Source organism: Melanotaenia boesemani, chromosome 22 (assembly GCF_017639745.1).
Source record: "Melanotaenia boesemani isolate fMelBoe1 chromosome 22, fMelBoe1.pri, whole genome shotgun sequence".
In the NCBI taxonomy this organism is placed as follows: domain Eukaryota; kingdom Metazoa; phylum Chordata; class Actinopteri; order Atheriniformes; family Melanotaeniidae; genus Melanotaenia; species Melanotaenia boesemani.
Genome location: NC_055703.1, coordinates 1,487,873 through 1,508,216, shown reverse-complemented (window position 1 = coordinate 1,508,216; position 20,344 = coordinate 1,487,873).

Here is a 20,344-nt window from a genome sequence, read left to right as displayed (position 1 = left end):
CGTCCACCCCCTCCACCTCATCCAAGTCCAAGAGACAGCGAAATGAGGATTCACCTGGAGCTATTTCACCACCGGGGAACGACTCAACAGATGTTCTGATCTCTATAGATAAGAAACTCAGTAGTTTTGATGCGCGTTTGAGTCTGGTAGAAATTCTCCACAAGGAGTTCCAGGCGCTACGTGAATCACTAGAATTCAGCCAGAAGCAGGTGGAAAGTCTGGCTGCAGAAAATGCCGGTCTCAGAGAGACGGTAAAATCCCTCACCGAGGGCTTGACCCGTCTCTCAGATGAAAATAAGAAGATGAAGGAAACGGTGATCGATCTGCAGGCGCGGAGCATGAGAGAGAACCTGGTGTTTGCAGGGATTCCAGAGCAGACGGAGGAGGACCCCGAGACCACGGTGAAAAACTTCATCAAAACCCACCTGAAGCTCCCGGAGGAAACGGTGAAAAACATCTCCTTTCACAGAGTCCATCGGCTCGGCGGGAGGAAACCCGGGTCCAGCAGACCAAGACCCATAGTAGCGAAGTTCGTCAGCTTCAAACAGAAGGAGCAGGTGAAGAACCAGGGCCGCGAACTGAAGGGGACCAACTTCGGAGTAAACGACCAATATCCGAGAGAGATTCTGGACCGACGGAGAGTCCTGTTTCCCATCAGGAGGAAATCGATCGCCAATGGCGCTCGCGCTGTCATCGCGGTGGATAAACTGTTTATTAATGGACAACTGTACCGCGACCCGGACATCACTCCGTGGCTCTTCTGATCCCAGGTGCTGTAAGTCAATCTCTCCAAATGATCACTCTTAACTCGCCATTATAGATCACTGACAGTAGAACACACTGCTCGTCTCACCACAGCCTCTACACCTAGATCGACGTATTTTTTTCTGTTTTACCACTCTTCTCACTTTTCACTTTTCACTATCTTTCTATTTCACGTCTTCACTGTTAATTGTAATCCAGCTCGTAATATCAGCAGCGCATGCAGCCGGTCGAACACCGTCAGGACGCACAGCCGCACCATACATGATACATATAAACACTCGCGTTTTATGTATGAGAGAACACGCATTAAGGTAGACTACATATACGGACATTTAACATACGGACAAACGCGCGCAATCAGGCTGCATGCAAACACGCGCGAACACGCAAAAGGGGCGCACAAAGACACACGCGTCAGTAACACGCATGAAACATTAAACCGTTCACAATAACCATGTTAAAAATCGTCTGTTGGAATGTACATGGAGCCGGTTCCAGGGAGAAGAGGTTGAAGATCTTTAATAAATTACAGGAGCTGCAGGCTGACATTGTCTTACTACAAGAGACTCATTTAACAAACTCAACCATAGACCTTCTTCAAACAGCTCAGTTTCCTCATGTTTACTCAGCTTGTTATAATTCTAGGCAGAGAGGAGTAGCTACTCTTATTAATAAGAGACTAAATTTTGACATAGATAGCACAGTAGTGGATCCGGAAGGCAGATTTCTGATAACTTTATTATCTATTTGTAATATCAAATTATGTATTACCAATGTGTACGGCCCCAATGCAGATGATCCCTCCTTTTTCCACTCCCTGTTTGCTACACTCCAGAATTATTCAGATAACAGAATAGTGCTAGCTGGTGATTTTAATGTAGTCTTGACTGAACAAGATCGCTGCAGCACATCAGGTAGTCATCGAGTCTGGCAGTCGTCAGAAACTATCAAACAGTACATGAAGGATTTTGGTCTTTGCGATGCTTGGCGCTCTCACCATCCTAAACTAAGAGAATACACCTTCTTCTCTTCAGTTCACCACTCCTTCTCTAGAATAGATTATATTTTAAATAGTAACTCACTAATGGGCGACATTTCAGAGACTCAGATACATCCAATCAGCATTAGCGATCACGCACCAGTTTCATTCACTCTGAGAAACAAAAATAATAAACCGATTGGTAAAAGCTGGAGATTTAACACCTCTTTATTGAAAGATCCTGAGTTTATTGATTATTTTAAAAAAGAATGGTCAATTTATATAGAAAAAAATGACATGCCTGAAACTTCAGCGTGTCTCCTTTGGGAAGCAGGAAAAGCAGTAATGCGAGGGAAAATAATTTCCTTCTCCTCACATAAGAAGAAGAAGGAAACAGCAAGAGTTTTAGAATTAGAACTCAGGATTAAATCATTGGAGGAGGCTTACCGCATTTCCCCCGAAGAGCACACAATGAATAATATAAGGAAAACTAAATTGCAGCTTAAAGAAATTATAGATAAAAAAACACAGTTTTTAGTGCAAAGACTTCGCTTGGAGAACTTTGAACATAGTAACAAATCTGGAAAGTGTTTAGCAAATCAACTAAAAACAAACAAGGAGAAAACAACAATCTCCTCTGTTAAAGATCAAGACGGAAACATCAGCCATGACCCAGACAAGATAAATGACACGTTTAGAAGCTTCTATAAAACATTATATGAATCACAGATTAATCCAACAGATGAACATATTGAACAATTTTTAAACAACATTAATCTACCAAAACTAAAAAATGAAAATAAAATAACTTTAGATGCACCTATTACTGTAGATGAACTCCACGAAGCTCTCCAACATATGCCCAACAATAAAGCCCCGGGTCCAGATGGTTACTCAGCAGAATTTTACAAGGAATTCTGGACAACGCTAGCTCCTACATTTTATAATATGTTGTTAGAAATACAGGAAAAACAAAAAATACCGCAAAATATGAACTTAGCTAATATAACACTATTGCTAAAACCAGGCAAAGACCCCACACTTCCATCCAGTTACCGTCCCATATCTTTAATAAATGTAGACCTGAAAATAATTAGTAAAGCTCTTGCCAGAAGGATAGAAAAAATAACCCCTCTTATAATACATCCGGACCAGACAGGTTTTATAAAAGGCCGACATTCATCTACTAACACGCGTAGACTAATTAACCTCATAGATTACTCTACTTTACATAATCTAGAATCCACAATCATTTCTCTAGATGCAGAAAAAGCCTTCGACAGGGTAAACTGGAAGTTTCTATTTGCAACACTAGACAAATTTGGGTTTGGACCTTCTTTCATAGAGTGGATTAAAATATTATATAATAACCCAAATGCATGTGTGAAAACCAACGATCAAACTTCTCCAAGCTTCCGCTTACAGAGAGGCACCAGACAGGGCTGTCCACTCTCCCCCTCACTTTTTGCCATATTCATAGAGCCGTTAGCGGCTGCTATTAGAAAAAATATAGAAATTAAAGGAATCCAGGGCAAAAATATAGAACATAAAATAAGTCTTTATGCAGATGATGTATTACTCTTCCTTCAGAACTCACAAACATCACTCTCTGAGACAATCACAGTTATTAATAAGTTCTCATCAATATCTGATTATTCTATTAACTGGTCTAAGACCACAGCCATGTCCATCAACTGTGACCTACAAAACATCCCTAATATCAAAATACAGACAGGAAACATTAGATATTTAGGTATAAATATTTCCCCCAGATTATCAGATTTAACAAAATTAAACTATGTTCAGCTACTAAAAACAATAGAAGATGATCTCTTACGGTGGAGGCGCTTACCCATCTCACTAATGGGGAGAGTTGCCACCATTAAGATGATGATTCTACCTAAAGTTAATTATTTATTTTCAATGATACCCACTAAACCCTCCACCAGTTGGTTTAAATCTCTGGACTCTTTCATATCCAAGTTTCTTTGGAAAAACAAGCCGTCACGTATCAGTCTTAAAACCTTACAGCAGACTAAAGATAGAGGAGGACTGGATCTACCAAACTTTAATCACTACTTTATAGCTAACAGGCTGCAGTACATCTCAAAGTGGCTCAAACCCAGTTATCTGGATGAGCCGTGGCTAGATGGGGAGCAGGCTTTGTGTGAGGACTTAGTCATCTCTGACCTGCCGTTCATCAGCTCAACCATTAAACCATATAAGTGCTTTAAAAGCCTTAACATCCGTTTTTCCTTAATGGCTTGGTGGGAATTCTGTAAGATAACCAGATCTTCCCTCTTTCCATGTAGACTTACACCCATCTGGAACAACCCTGACATCCTGCAGAACAAAAAGATGATAAACTTCACTCAATGGAAGACTAAAGGAATACAACAGTTAGGACAGATAATAGAAAATGGAAACTTTGTATCTTTCAACACAATTGTCTCACAGTATGGAATCAACAGCAATAAATTCTTAGAGTACCACCAACTAAAATCAATTATATGTAAGAAGTATACCCCTGTACAGTTAGACTTGCAGCTTCCTGTCAGAATAGCAGAATTCTTGAATCTTAATACTCCAAAATTATTATCAAAAATATATAGATTACTTGCAAAGCTAGAAGACAGGATATCTCTCCCAACTTCAAAATGGGAAGATGATTTATCTAATAACTTTGATCAGAAAAGATGGTCACAAATATGTTTAAACACGTTTAAAATGACTCAGAATTCAAATATACAACTAATACAATTCAAAATTCTCCATAGAACTCATTATACAGGACACAGGATGTTCAGGATGGGCCTTTCACCATCAGATATCTGCCCACACTGCTCTGAGAACACTTCTGATAGCTACATCCATGCGCTGTGGTCCTGCACACCTGTCCAAAGGTTCTGGATTAAGGTGTGTGAAGATCTCTCAAAATGGTTTAAAACCAGTTTTTCTGCAAACCCCACACTTTGCCTACTGGGCAACCTGGGTGACACTAACATAGGAATACGCTCCATAAACTTGGTCCTCGCAGTCTTATGCATCGCAAAGAAAACTATTCTTGTGAACTGGAAAGATAAGAATAATTTGTCTATCCAGCAGTTTAGAAATCTCCTGTTAGATCACATCAGCATTGAGACAATGTCTGCCTCCTCCAGGAACCAATCAGATGACTTTCATTCCCTCTGGTCCCCTGTGACTGGCTACATCACCTAATGTAGGTGGAGGATTGCGGCTTCGCTGGGATGGGGGTGGATATGGGTGGGGGGTCCCTGGTGGCTTCGGGTCTCCGGTTGTCTCCTGGGTGGGGATCTCGGCTGCTCCGCTGCTGGGTCGGCTGGGGATTCCGGTCTGGGCGGGCGGCAATGGGTGGGCCCTGGGGTGGGGCTGCCTCGTGGCGGTGGGGGGTGGCTGCCGGGGTGCCTGGGTCTGTGTCCGTCGGCCCCTGGCCGGGTGGCCGGTCGGGCCCGGGGTGGGCCGGGTGGGGGCCCCGGGCTCTGGGGTGTCGGGTCTCCCCCCTCTCCTGGGGGTGGGGGGTCTGCCGCTGCTGGGGGGGGCTGGGCCCGTCCGGATGTGCCGTGCCGGGGGCTGGTTGGTCCGTGCCCTGGTGCTTGGTCGCAGCCCCGGAACCTGGGTGGGGGTGTGTTTGTATATAGGTGGGTGTGTGTGTGTGTGTGTCCGTAGGTATGCTGGTGTGTGGGTGAGTGTAGAGGGATGTGTGTGCTGTATGTGTGTGTGGGTGTGTATGAAGGTCTAGGTGTGTGCTTGTATGTGTGTGTGAGTGGTGTGCGGGTGTGTGTGTGGAGGTCTATGTGGGATGTGTGTGTGGGTGTGTGTGAAGGTGTGTATATATGAGTGTGTGCACGTGGAGGTCGAGGTGTGTGTGGAGGAGTGAAGGAGTGGGTGGAGGCGTGAGTATGTATGGAGGTGCTTGTGTGTATATGCAGGTATGTATGTGCGTGAAGTGTGTGTGTGGAGGTATGTGCACGTATTGAGGTGTTGGTGTATAGAGGTGTGTGAGAGGGTGTGTGAGTGGCTGGGGGAAAAAAAAAAAAAAAAAACAAGAGTGTGTGTGCGTTTGCAGGGGGTTAGGACGTGTCCTCTGGGGGGCGCCCTGGCCGGGTGTTGGGGGTGTGGGCCTGGGGTTCCCTTCCTTTGCCTCGCCCCCCTCCCACTCAGAAAGAGGAAAGTGGCCCCTTGGGCTGGTGGCTGGCCCCTGGGGGGGTTCGTGGCGTGCCTGGGTTGGGGTGCCTGCTCCGGGCCTGTGACGCCCTTCGGGGCTGGCGGGGGACGGGGGCGCCCTAAGCCACTGGCGGGTCGTCTTCCAGGGGGGAGGCTTACTCCCCTCTGGACCTACATCTCCTGACCCCTCCCCTCCCCCACTCTTCACTACATACACAGGTAGGGCTGTGGGAGGTGTGCTTGTTGCGCTGGGCGGGGCAGGGGGGTCATCATAGTGGCCCCGTTGCTTCGCCGAGCGGCAGCATGCCTCCCAGCTTTTAATTCCACTTAGTCACTGAGCACAAATAACATTTGCAACATACAAACACGTTTTGGGGGGTGGAACATGCGAGGTCAGGTGGGTGGGACTGCTCAGGTGGCCCCGCCCCCTCCTCAATGCAGTTACTGCCCCCCAATTTTAACCCTCTTTTTTTTAATTGCAAACAGCACATAATATATTCCATCACTAGTGGGGGAGGGAGGGGGGATGGGGTCTTCAAGCGCCCCTGTCTCCATGGATGGCCCGGGGGCGGGGCGGGCCGGGTGGCATGTCGTGTTGGCCCGGGGCGTAGGCGGGCTGTCCCGGGGGGTTTTGGCTGGAAGGTGCTGTTTTGGGGGTGGGGGGGTGGGGGCCTGGCTCGTGTCTCCTCGCCTCCTGGCTGGGGCTGTCCCCCCGTGGCGTGGGGTGGCGGGAGGATGGTGGTGGGGGGATGGTGTTTGTGTGTGTGTGTGTTGGGGGGGGGGGTGGTGTGTAGGTGGGAGAGTGGTGTGGGTGTGGGGGGATGGGTGGTGGAGGGATGGTGTGTGGGAGGGTGGGGTGTGTGGAGGTGGATGCGTGGTGTGTGGGAGGGGGGGTGGTGTGGGTGTGGGAGGATGAATGGTGGAGGGATGATGTATGTGTGGGAGGATGGGGTATGTGTGGGAGAATGTATGGTGCAGGGATGGGGGAGTGTGTGGGAGGATGGATGGTGGAAGGATGGTGTGTGTGCGGGAGGATGGATGGTGTATGGGAGGGAGGATGGTGTGTGTGTGGGGGAGTGGTGTATGTTTGGGAGAGTGGGTGATGGAGGGGTGGTGTGTGTGTGTGGGAGGATGGGGTACGTGAAGGTGGATGTTTGGTGTAGGAGAGGGAGGACGGTGTATGTGTAGGAGAATGATGTATGTGTGGGAGGATGGGTAGTGGAAGGATGGTGTGTGTGTGTGTGTGTGGGAGGTGTGAAGGTGGATGAATGGTGTATGAGAGGGAGGATGGTGTATGTGTGGGAGGATGAGTGGTGGAGGGATGATGTGTGTGTGGGAGGATGGGGTAGGTGTGGGAGAGTGTATGGTGGAAGGATGGTGAGTGTGTGGGAGGAAGGATGGTGTGTGTGTGGAAGGATGGATGGTGGAAGGATGGTGTGTGTGTGTGGGAGGACAGAGTATGTGAGGGTTGAATGGTGTATGCGTGGGAGGATGAATGGAGGAGTGGAAGGAGAGTGTGTGTGTTTGTGTGTGTGTGTGTTGGTCTGGGGGGGGGCAGGACTGGTTCTCGGGGTGTGCGGCTGGGCGCTGGGGTGTGGGGCTGGCCTCTGGTGGTGGCCGTCTGGGCGGGCCGGGTCCCCCCGGGTGGCGTGCTGGCCCTCGGCCCGTGTGGGGGGGGGGGTCTCGGGACCCCTGGCCTGACTCTGGCCTCTGTTCAAGTGAGGTGGCATCTGCATGATCACTCTGCATGGTCACTCCTTCCTGAACGTCTCCACACAGTCTTTGCGTCGCCGTGTGGCCGAGTTCTCCAACACATCCACACAGGTTTCTCTGCGCGTGTTCTTGAATACAGCAGTTTCACTTATATCTATTATCATATTTTTTTTCTTTTTTTTATTATTTCTGTTCTTATTATTATTATTACTCTTACTCTTATTATTATTATTGTTACTATTATCAACTAGTTGTGTAATGACCTACTGGCAAGGATGATCTTAGCTATATATGTTGTAAGTAGTATGGATTACATGGTCTTCTGTATGATGTTTCAAGTCCCCACCCGCACTCCCCACACCCTTTCTGTCCCTCTCTCTCCCCTCCCTCTTCTCTCTACTTTCTTTTCTCTCTCTCTCTCTCTGTCCCCTCCGGTCGAGTCCAGCATTAAGAGTCTGATTAAATAAAGTTTTTCATGTCATCAAGAGGGACTTTATACATGTAGTATAAATCCCTGCTTGATAGAGTAAAATTGTCCAGCACCAGACGGCAGCCAGACAATCATTCTGTTTGCAACGATGCTGGACAAGACAGGTTAAAAAAAAAAAAAAAAAAAAAATTAATCCACTGACCTGGTTAATAACACTGACCTGGTTAATTACTCCACTGACCTGGTTAATAACACCACTGACCTGGTTAATAACAACACTGACCTGGTTGTTAACACCACTGGCCTGGTTAATAACACTGACCTGGTTAAATACCCCACGGACCTGGTTAATGACACCACTGACCTGGTTAATAACACTGACCTGGCTTTTAACACCACTGACCTGGTTAATAACACCACTGAACTGGTTAATAACACTGACCTGGTTAATTACTCCACTGACCTAGTTAATAACATGACTGACCTGGTTAATAACACCACTGACCTGGGAAATTACTCCACTGACCTGGTTAATAACACCACTGACCTGGTTAATTACTCCACTGACCTGGTTAATAACAACACTGACCTGGGTGTTAACACCACTGGCCTGGTTAATAACACTGACCTGGTTAAATACCCCACGGACCTGGTTAATTAATCCACTGACCTGGTTAATAACACTGACCTGGCTTTTAACACCACTGACCTGGTTAATAACACCACTGAACTGGTTAATAACACTGACCTGGTTAATTACTCCACTGACCTAGTTAATAACATGACTGACCTGGTTAATAACACCACTGACCTGGGAAATTACTCCACTGACCTGGTAAATAACACTGACCTGGCTTTTAACACCACTGACCTGGTTAATAACACCACTGACCTGGTTAATAACACTGACCTGGTTAATTACTCCACTGACCTGGTTAATAACACCACCGACCTGGTTAATAACACTGACCTGGTTAATTAATCCACTGGCCTGGTTAATAACAACAATGACCTGTTTTTTAATACCACTGGCCTGGTTAAAAACAACCCTGACCTGGTTAATAACACCATTGACCTTGTTAATAACACCACTGACCTGGTTAATACCACTGACCTGGTTAATTACTCCACTGACCTAGTTAATAACACGACTGACCTGGTTAATAACACCACTGACCTGGTTAATTACTCCACTGACCTGGTTAATGACACCACTGATCTGGTTAATTACTCCACTGACATGGTTAATGACAACACTGACCTGGTTTTTAACACCACTGGCCTGGTTAATAACACAGGCCTGGTTAATTACTCCACTGACCTGGTTAGTGACAACACTGACCTGGTTTTTAACACCACTGGCCTGGTTAATAACACTGACCTGGTTTTTAACGCCACTGGCCTGGTTAATAACACTGGCCTGGTTAATTACTCTACTGACCTGGTTAATAACACCACTGACCTGGTTAATAATACTGTCCTGGCTAATTACTCCACTGACCTGGTTAATAACACCACTGACCTGGTTAATAACACTGACCTAGTTAATTAATCCACTGGCCTGGTTAATAACACCACTGACATGGTTAATAACACCATTGACCTTGTTAATAACACCACTGACCTGGTTAATACCACTGACCTGGTTAATTACTCCACTGACCTAGTTAATAACACGACTGACCTTGTTAATAACACCACTGACCTGGTTAATTACTCCACTGACCTGGTTAATGACACCACTGATCTGGTTAATTACTCCACTGACCTGGTTAATGACAACACTGACCTCGTTTTTAACACCACTGGCCTGGTTAATAACACAGACCTGGTTAATTACTCCACTGACCTGGTTAGTGACAACACTGACCTGGTTTTTAACACCACTGGCCTGGTTAATAACACTGACCTGGTTTTTAAGGCCACTGGCCTGGTTAATAACACTGGCCTGGTTAATTACTCTACCGACCTGGTTAATAACAGCACTGACATGGTTAATAACACTGACCTAGTTAATTACTCCACTGACCTGGTTAATAACACCACTGACCTGATTAATCACAGTGACGTAGTTAATTACTTGACTGAGCTGGTTAATAACGCGACTGACCTGGTTAATAACAATACTGACCTGGTTGTTAACACCACTGGCCTGGTTAATAACACTGACCTGGGTAATAACACTGACCTGGTTAATTACTCCACTGACCTAGTTAATAACACCACTGACCTGGTTAATAACACCACTGACCTGGTTAATTACTCTACTGACCTGGTTAGTAACACCACTGACCTGGTTAATAACACTGACCTAGTTAATTACTTCACTGACCTGGTTAATAACACTGACCTGGTTAATTACCCCACTGACCTGGTTAATAACACAGGCCTGGTTAATTACTCCACTGACCTGGTTAGTGACAACACTGACCTGGTTTTTAACACCACTGGCCTGGTTAATAACACTGACCTGGTTTTTAACGCCACTGGCCTGGTTAATAACACTGGCCTGGTTAATTACTCTACTGACCTGGTTAATAACACCACTGACCTGGTTAATAATACTGTCCTGGCTAATTACTCCACTGACCTGGTTAATAACACCACTGACCTGGTTAATAACACTGACCTAGTTAATTAATCCACTGGCCTGGTTAATAACACCACTGACATGGTTAATAACACCATTGACCTTGTTAATAACACCACTGACCTGGTTAATACCACTGACCTGGTTAATTACTCCACTGACCTAGTTAATAACACGACTGACCTTGTTAATAACACCACTGACCTGGTTAATTACTCCACTGACCTGGTTAATGACACCACTGATCTGGTTAATTACTCCACTGACCTGGTTAATGACAACACTGACCTCGTTTTTAACACCACTGGCCTGGTTAATAACACAGACCTGGTTAATTACTCCACTGACCTGGTTAGTGACAACACTGACCTGGTTTTTAACACCACTGGCCTGGTTAATAACACTGACCTGGTTTTTAAGGCCACTGGCCTGGTTAATAACACTGGCCTGGTTAATTACTCTACCGACCTGGTTAATAACAGCACTGACATGGTTAATAACACTGACCTAGTTAATTACTCCACTGACCTGGTTAATAACACCACTGACCTGATTAATCACAGTGACGTAGTTAATTACTTGACTGAGCTGGTTAATAACGCGACTGACCTGGTTAATAACAATACTGACCTGGTTGTTAACACCACTGGCCTGGTTAATAACACTGACCTGGGTAATAACACTGACCTGGTTAATTACTCCACTGACCTAGTTAATAACACCACTGACCTGGTTAATAACACCACTGACCTGGTTAATTACTCTACTGACCTGGTTAGTAACACCACTGACCTGGTTAATAACACTGACCTAGTTAATTACTTCACTGACCTGGTTAATAACACTGACCTGGTTAATTACCCCACTGACCTGGTTAATAACACTGACCTGGTTAATTAATCCACTGACCTGGTTAATAACACTGACCTGGCTTTTAACACCACTGACCTGGTTAATAACACCACTGACCTGGTTAATAACACTGACCTGGTTAATTATTCCACTGAACTGGTTAATACCACCACTGACCTGGTTAATAACACTGACCTAGTTAATAACAACACTGACCTGGTCATTAACTCCACTGGCCTGTTTAATAAGACTGACCTGGTTAATTAATCCACTGGCCTGGCTAATAACAACACTGACCTGTTTTTTAATACCACTGGCCTGGTTAATAACACCATTGACCTTGTTAATAACACCACTGACCTGGTTAATAACACTGACCTGGTTAATTACTCCACTGACCTGGTTAACAACACCACTGACCTGGTTAACAACACTGACCTGGTTAATTACTCCACTGACCTGGTTAATAACACCACTGGCCTGGTTAAAAACAATACTGACCTGTTTTTTAATACCACTGGCCTGGTTAATAACACCACTGACCTGGTTAATAATACCATTGACCTGGTTAATAACACTGACCTGGCTTATAACACCACTGGCCTGGTTAATGACACCACTGACCTGTTTTTTAATACCGCTGGCCTGGTTAATAACACCACTGACCTGGTTAATTAATCTACTGACCTGGTTAATACCACCACTGACCTGGTTAATAACACTGACTTGGCTTTTAACACCACTGACCTGGTTAATAACACCACTGACCTGGTTAATAACACTGACCTGGTTAATTATTCCACTGAACTGGTTAATACCACCACTGACCTGGTTAATAACACTGACCTAGTTAATAACAACACTGACCTGGTCATTAACTCCACTGGCCTGTTTAATAAGACTGACCTGGTTAATTAATCCACTGGCCTGGCTAATAACAACACTGACCTGTTTTTTAATACCACTGGCCTGGTTAATAACACCATTGACCTTGTTAATAACACCACTGACCTGGTTAATAACACTGACCTGGTTAATTACTCCACTGACCTGGTTAACAACACCACTGACCTGGTTAACAACACTGACCTGGTTAATTACTCCACTGACCTGGTTAATAACACCACTGGCCTGGTTAAAAACAATACTGACCTGTTTTTTAATACCACTGGCCTGGTTAATAACACCACTGACCTGGTTAATAATACCATTGACCTGGTTAATAACACTGACCTGGCTTATAACACCACTGGCCTGGTTAATGACACCACTGACCTGTTTTTTAATACCGCTGGCCTGGTTAATAACACCACTGACCTGGTTAATTAATCTACTGACCTGGTTAATACCACCACTGACCTGGTTAATAACACTGACCTAGTTAATAACAACACTGACCTGGTTATTCACACCACTGGCCTGGTTAATAAGACTGACCTGCTTAATTACTTCACTGACCTGGTTAATAACACTGACCTGGTTAATTACTTCACTGACCTGGTTATTAACACCACTGGCCTGGTTTATAAGACTGACCTGGTTAATTACTTCACTGACCTGGATAATAACACTGACCTGGTTAATTAATCCACTGGCCTGGTTAATAACACCACTGACATGGTTAATAACACCATTGACCTTGTTAATAACACCACCGACCTGGTTAATACCACTGACCTGGTTAATTACTCCACTGACCTAGTTAATAACACGACTGACCTGGTTAATAACACCACTGACCTGGTTACTTACGCCACTGACCTGGTTAATGACACCACTGATCTGGTTAATTACTCCACTGACCTGGTTAATGACAACACTGACCTGGTTTTTAACACCACTGGCCTGGTTAATAACACAGACCTGGTTAATTACTCCACTGAACTGGTTAATGACAACACTGACCTGGTTTTTAACACCACTGGCCTGGTTAATGACACTGACCTGGTTTTTAACACCACTGGCCTGGTTAATAACACTGGCCTGGTTAATTACTCTACTGACCTGGTTCATAACAGCACTGACGTGGTTAATAACACTGACCTAGTTAATTACTTCACTGACCTGGTTAATAACACCACTGACCTGGTTAATAACACTGACGTAGTTAATCACTTGACTGACCTGGTTAATAACACGACTGACCTGGTTAATAACAACACTGACCTGGTTGTTAACACCACTGGCCTGGTTAATAACACTGACCTGGGTAATAACACTGACCTGGTTAATTAATCCACTGACCTGGTTAATAACACTGACCTGGTTAATTACTCCACTGACCTAGTTAATAACACCACTGACCTGGTTAATAACACCACTGACCTGGTTAATTACTCTACTGACCTGGTTAATAACACCACTGAGCTGGTGAATAACACTGACCTGGTTAATTACCCCACTGACCTGGTTAATAACACTGACCTGGTTAATTAATCCATTGACCTGGTTAATAACACTGACCTGGCTTTTAACACCACTGACCTGGTTAATAACACCACTGACCTGGTTAATAACACTGACCTGGTTAATTAATCCACTGACCTGGTTAATACCACCACTAACCTGATTAATAACACTGACCTAGTTAATAACAACACTGACCTGGTTATTAACACCACTGGCCTGGTTAATTACTGCACTGACCTGGTTAATTACTCCACTGACCTGGTTAATAACACCACTGACCTAGTTAATAACACTGACCTGGTTAATTAATCCACTGGCCTGGTTAATAACACCACTAACCTGGTTAATAACACCATTGACCTTGTTAATAACACTACTTACCTGGTTAATAACACTGACATGGTTAATTACTCCACTGACCTGGTCAATAACACTGACCTGGTTAATTACTCTACTGACCTGGTTAAAAACACCACTGACCTGGTTAATAAGAACACTGACCTGGTTGTTAACACCACTGGCCTGTTTAATAACACTGACCTGGTTAATTACCCCACTGACCTGGTTAATAACACTGACCTGGTTAATAACACCACAGACCTGGTTAATAACAACACTGACCTGGTTGTTAACACCACTGGCCTGGTTAATAACACTGACCAGTGGTTAATTAATCCATTGACCTGGTTAATACCACCACTGACCTGGTTAATAACACTGACCTAGTTAATAACAACACTGACCTGTTTTTTAACACCACTGGCCTGGTTAATAACACCACTGACCTGGTTAATTACTCCACTGACCTGGTTAATAACACTGACCTGGCTTTTAACACCACTGACCTGGTTAATAACACCACTGACCTGGTTAATAACACTGACCTGGTTAATTAATCCACTGACCTGGTTAGTACCACCACTGACCTGGTTAATAACACTGACCTAGTTAATAACAACACTGACCTGGTTTTTAACACAACTGGTCTGGTTAATAACACCACTGACCTGGTTAATAACACCATTGACCTTTTTATTAACACTGACCTGGTCAATAACACTGACGTGGTTAATTACTCTACTGACCTGGTTAATAACACCACTGACCTGGTTAATAACACTGACCTGGTTAATTAATCAGCTGACCTGGTTAATAACATCACTGACCTGGTTAATAACACCATTGACCTTGTCATTTATACTGACCTGGTCAATAACAACACTGACCTGGTTAATAACAACACTGACCTGGTTTTTAACACCACTGGCCTGGTTAATAACACCACTGACCTGGTTAATAACACTGACCTGGTTAATTACTCCACTGACCTGGTTAATAACACCACTGACCTGGTTAATAACACTGACCTGGTCAATTACAACACTGACCTGGTTAATAACACTGACCTGGTTAATTACCCCACTGACCTGGTTAATAACACTGACCTGGTTAATAACACCACAGACCTGGTTAATAACAACACTGACCTGGTTGTTAACACCACTGGCCTGGTTAATAACACTGACCAGTGGTTAATTAATCCATTGACCTGGTTAATACCACCACTGACCTGGTTAATAACACTGACCTAGTTAATAACAACACTGACCTGTTTTTTAACACCACTGGCCTGGTTAATAACACCACTGACCTGGTTAATTACTCCACTGACCTGGTTAATAACACTGACCTGGCTTTTAACACCACTGACCTGGTTAATAACACCACTGACCTGGTTAATAACACTGACCTGGTTAATTAATCCACTGACCTGGTTAGTACCACCACTGACCTGGTTAATAACACTGACCTAGTTAATAACAACACTGACCTGGTTTTTAACACAACTGGTCTGGTTAATAACACCACTGACCTGGTTAATAACACCATTGACCTTTTTATTAACACTGACCTGGTCAATAACACTGACGTGGTTAATTACTCTACTGACCTGGTTAATAACACCACTGACCTGGTTAATAACACTGACCTGGTTAATTAATCAGCTGACCTGGTTAATAACATCACTGACCTGGTTAATAACACCATTGACCTTGTCATTTATACTGACCTGGTCAATAACAACACTGACCTGGTTAATAACAACACTGACCTGGTTTTTAACACCACTGGCCTGGTTAATAACACCACTGACCTGGTTAATAACACTGACCTGGTTAATTACTCCACTGACCTGGTTAATAACACCACTGACCTGGTTAATAACACTGACCTGGTCAATTACAACACTGACCTGGTTAATAACACTGACCTGGTTAATTAATCCACTGACCTGGTTAATAACAACACTGACCTCGTTAATAACACTGACCTGGTGAACTATACCACTGACCTGATTAACACCACTACCTGGTTAATACCACCACTGACTTGGGTAATAACACTGACCTAGTTAATAATAACACTGACCTGGTTATTAACACCACTGGCCTGGTTAATAAGACTGACCTGGTTAATTACTCCACTGACCTGGTTAATAACACTGACCTGGCTTTTAACACCACTGACCTGGTTAATAACACTGACCTGGTTAATTACTCCACTGACCTTGTTAATAACACCACTGACCTGGTTAATAACACTGACCTGGTTAATTAATCCACTGACCTGTTTATTAATGCTTCTGACCTGGTTAATAATACCAGTGACTTGGTTAATAATACCACTGACCTGGTTAATTACACCACTGACCTGGTTAATAACATAATGTCTATTGTTCTGGGGGCGCTTTCACTTGCGTGCTTTGTTCATACTTATTTTCTAGCCTGGCCAGTTGCTTGGGCAGAGCTCGCTGTATTCAAGGTCAAAGATGGCTAATTGTTGGAGAAATTCCATCCTGTCTTTGAAAGAATTTCTCTTCACTAACAGATAAATTACCAACAAACTGTGACGTGCGTTGTTCTGCTACCTGTGTATTTTCCATCTTATGGACGACTACAGGTGTTACTGACATGCACCATCTGTCTGAAAAGGTAAAGAAACACGAATTGTCCAAGATTAATGCGAACAGTTGTTGAAAGTTTTCAACCTTTGGCCGTGTGAACGTCATTACTGAACTGGAAGAGAGCGTCTGGGTAGCAGTTTGCCATCACAAAATGAGGTGAGCGGAAACACATCCTGACTCATCGTTTTGTGGAGGGTTTGACTTAGCCATGCGGGGTAAAGACGAAAGTGAAGGCTTAAAGTGGATTGGTTGAATTGGATGAGGTGTTTCAGGAGCACCTGAAACCCGCTAGTAGTTTCAAGGGAACATCAAAGTTAAGTTAGTAGCCATCCAAGATAATGGAAGCACTGACGTTTCCACACAGACCAGCTGGTGCTGGTGGTGAGGTACATCGATGTGCAGCATACGGTGTAAGAACGCTCTTTTGAGTTCCTTCCTGTTGTAGATGCAACATCTTACCCCTCATTTCCACCGGGTGCATGTGTGCCATGTTACGGCTGTGCCGTGACCTCTGTAGTTATTCACAGCCATTTTAGTAAATGGTTTAGTTCCCACCAGGCGCCGCAGTGTGTATCAGAAGCATCCCAGAAGCGCCTTGTCGCGGTTCGCCGCTAAATTTTTTTTTTATACTTATAGTTTTTATTTTCATGTTTTACAACACAATCAGTAACAAAAGAACAAAACAGTGACAGGTAAGTACACAGGTTAATACTTATTTCTATGACAAGTTCTGTATATTGACCATTTTTCCCACTTGATTTCACATTTCGGAAGCTGAAGTCTAATAATATATGTAAGTTTTTTCATGTTATGAATTTCCTCCACTATTTCTATCCAGTTCTCCCAAGTGGGAGGGTTGACATTGTACCATTTTCGGGTTATTGCTTTTTTTTGAGGCTGCCAAAAGAATCTTTATCAAATATCGGTCTTTGCTTGGGAAAGTGATTCCTGATAAATGTCCCAAATACAAGACTGTACATACTTTAGGTAATTCGTATCCCAATATTTCCTTTAATTGTTTCCATATATTGTCCCAGTAATCTGTCATCCTTTTACAATACCAAAAAACATGTGCATGACCTACATCCTGCTCACCACACAATCTCCAGCAGGGTTGATGTATAGACAGAGAGCTCTTCCTAATCTTTGGTGTAATAAAAAATCTGACAATATTTTTCCAACAAAGTGTCTTCCATATTTTAGAGCTTGATGTACCTTGTTGCGTCTTACAAATATCATACCACATGTCATCAGTTATTTCCACCTTTAGTTCTTTTTCCCATTTATCTCTTATATATAATGTTGAAGTTTTCCTATTTGCCATTAAACCTTGATAAAGTTTTGATGTCAGTTTCTCAGTTATGTTCTTAAATGCTTTGTCTAATACTTCTGTAATTGTGTTTATTTCACCTGGGAGGTCAGGCCTTATTTCCTTATAATAATAGTCTCTAATCTGGAGATACATATAAAAGTCCTGCTTATCCAAATTAACTTCTTTTTGTAGTGTCTGAAAACTCTTAATTTCCCCTCCTTTTATCAATTTAGATATCATAGTCAACCCTCTATTTGACCATTCCTTGAATTTTGGGTTTATAATTCCTGGTTTAAAGCTTTCATCATATGCAAACCATCTGTAGATCTTCAATTCGTTTTCAATTTTACATTTCCTGACTACTGAGGACCAGGTCTCCAAGGTGAATTTGGTAATAGAATCTAATTCCTTTACGTTGTCTTTTAACATTTTCTTATTGGCAATCATAGCCATTACATTGTGTCTTTCAACATTTAATTCTATTTCTTTCCATTTAGTAAAGTAGTCATTATTGCACCAACAAATCAAGGGCTTTAGTTGTGCTGCGTAGTAATAATTTTGGAGATTGGGTAGAGCCAGTCCTCCCTCTGCCCTTGGTATCTGAAGTGTAGAAAATTTAATTCTTGGTTTTCTTCCATTCCAGATAAATCTTGAGATTTTTTTTATCCCATTCTGCAAATTGGGAGGTTGGCAATGTTATTGGTAAAGATTGAAATAGATACAAAATTCTGGGTAATATGTTCATTTTAATTATTTCTATTCTTGCGTTCATGTCTAGCAACAAAACTCCCCACCTTTCCATGTCATTGTATATTTTCTGATTCAGGGGAGTATAATTTGTTTTATATAATTTGTTTAGTTTATTTGTAATTGTTATCCCTAGGTAGTTGATTGATTTTTTCCCCCATTTAAAGTTGAATTGTTTCATGATGTCTATGGTAGGATTATAATTGAACGGTAAGATTTGAGTCTTTTCAATGTTCAATTTGTATCCCGACATGTATCCGTAATTTTCCAAAAGACTCATTAGTTTAGGTAGACATACGTTTGGTCGTTTTAAGTATATTAAGACATCATCTGCAAATAACCCAATTTTATGTTCATTACCTTTAATTTCAACCCCTTCTATCTCCTCAGCTTGCCTTATCGCCTGGGCCAAGGGCTCAATAAACATTGCAAATAAAGTAGGAGAGAGGCAGCAGCCCTGTCTTGTAGATCTTTCCAGTCTAAACCATTTGGAGAGGCTGCCATTTATTTTAATTCTTGCCCTAGGACCTTGGTACAGCGTTGTGATACATGCAATTGACTGTGAGCTTAACCCAAATCTCTCTAGACACAGATACAGAAATCTCCAGCTTACACAGTCAAAGGCTTTTTCTGCATCTAAGCTCAAAAGAATTGCACCTTCCTCCTTTTTCTGAATTTCCTCAATTACATGTAGGGTCCTCCTAATGTTATCCTGGGTCTGTCGCCCTTTAATGAAACCTGATTGATCTTCGTCTATAATCTCTGAAATAAAAGTTTGAAATCTATTGGATATGATTGCCGTATATATCTTGTAATCACAATTTAGTATTGATATTGGTCTGTAGTTTTCACAGTATTCCCTGTTTTTACCCTCCTTGGGTATGACTGTAATTATGGCTTCATTCCATGATGGAGGCAATATTCTGTTCTTAAGTGTTTGGTTGAATGATGCTAACAACATTGGTTTTAATTCTTTTTTAAAAGTCTTGTACCATTCTATAGGAAAACCATCAGTACCTGGGGCCTTATTAGTTTTCATTTTCTTGATTGCATTGTCCAATTCTTCCTCTGTAATCTGTGAACACAACACTGCATTATGCAGATTACCTATGTGTGGGAGATCTAATGAGTTTAGAAATGTTTTTATTGAGTCTTCATCTGCAGTTGTAGGCTGTTTGTATAGGTTTGTATAGTAATCTTCAAATGCTCTCTCAATCTCTTTTGGTTTATACATTAATTCTTTGGATATCGGGTCTCTAATTTTGTAGATTGTATTTGACTGTTGTTTATTCCTTAATTGTCTGGCTAAAGATTTAGTCATTTTTGGGCCCCCTTCATAATATGTTTGTTTAAGAAACCTAATCTTTTTTTCCACTTCTTTCGTTAGAATAGCATCA